Source organism: Limanda limanda, chromosome 19, assembly GCF_963576545.1.
Source record: "Limanda limanda chromosome 19, fLimLim1.1, whole genome shotgun sequence".
NCBI classification, from domain to species: Eukaryota; Metazoa; Chordata; class Actinopteri; order Pleuronectiformes; family Pleuronectidae; genus Limanda; species Limanda limanda.
Genome location: NC_083654.1, coordinates 18,553,504 through 18,555,198, shown reverse-complemented (window position 1 = coordinate 18,555,198; position 1,695 = coordinate 18,553,504).

Below are 1,695 nucleotides of genomic sequence, written 5' to 3'. Positions count from 1 at the left end.
ATCCTTCTGTCGACCGAATGAATACACAACTTTAAAAATCCAACCGCTAGATACCATGAAATTCATCACATTCGTATATAATTGTATCACAAGGGTTTTAACTGTTGATGGATCTAAAAGCAGAAACAACCCTGACACACAGAGAGATGATTTAAAAGAGGAGTTCTCTGCCGGGTCGACCTTTGATCGCCTCCCAGCGTATCGTCCTCTAAAGAGACGCTCGGTGTTCGTGTGCCCGGCCGCTAGGAAACAAACAGCTATCGATAGTTGGCTCTACATCCCATTGGACTGCACCAAATAACAAATCAAGCGGCACTGCAGAGCAAGGTGGGTCTATCGACGTCGGGATTAGTCGGACCTTGACAGCAGAACCCGATGTGTATTTCAGATGTTTAAGTCAAGTGTAGAATCTGTTTGTAGCCAGTTTGCATGAAATTATTATTATCATGAGGTTGGAATTGAGTGTAGAACGTAGAATTTTATTCACCAGAAAACCAGACGCTTGGTTATGGAGATATAACAAGGTTTCAAATGTACAAAGACACACACAAAAAGCTAAAAAACCATATAAAATGGATCAACCTCATCATATTATCTTTGTCATCTTCCCTGTATCACTCTGTCGTGTTCCTATCCTGCTATAAAAAGTCGTCCTCTCTTAGAACCTTTTGTCCTTTTTTTCCGTGTCAGTCTTCGTACTCACCACTTCCAGCGGCCGGGGCGTCGATGGCGTGTCCGTCTGAAGTGTGTGCGACTCCGCAGGGAAAGCTAGAAGGTTGTACAGTTATCTCCAGGCTGTTTATTATGCGAAACCATACAACCAACTACCTCACGCTGCAGAGCACCGGAGCAGGGTCAGCGCCGGAGTCTCGTCCTCCTCCGAGTCTTCTGCCTGCCTCATGTCCCACATCTCATTCATCATTATGTGAATTCATCCTAAAGCTATGTTTCAGATTAATAAAAATCAATACATATATCAAATATTATGTTTATCATGTAGTTCCAACCAAAATGTATCAATATAATATGAATAAATACAATAAAGGTTAATCTGTGGCTACAATATTTAAGTTGTGATATTGCTGGAATTTAGAGGAATAAAATCTAAGACTCACTAACTAGCTAGTGTGTAGATTCTACACACTCCATGCATTTTCCTCGGACTTGTCTCCCTCTTGTGGGTAGACATTGAACATAGCCCCCCCCCCCCACCAAACCCAGTCCCCTCCCACAAGAGGCCAAGGCTGTCTCTGAGTACAAAGACGAGCACTTAACCTGCAGTTGCTTACTGTGGGCGTCTGCCTGACCTACTTCTGCAAGTGGAGCCGGTGGAATCTTCCATATCCTCAAAGACTCCATTCAGCCACACCGAGCAGCGCCTCATTGTCAACCTGAGGTTAAAGTCGAATCCTCCTCCTCTGTTTTCAGTCCACTTGCGTCACTTCAGATATCACTCCTTCAGGAACGTCTTTTCTCTTCTGCACTCAGGTGTCGCTTTAACGCAACATATTAGATTCAGTAAATACAACAACTATTAATACTAATGTTGCTCTTTTTACATCGGCCAAGGACGTTATGTTTTCATCAGGATACACAACAACTACAGGACCGATTACCATGAAACTTGGTAAAGTGGTGCAGTCCCTGGATCTCTCTTAAAACATTTTGCCTATAAAATGTCTGGATGTAGTTTAA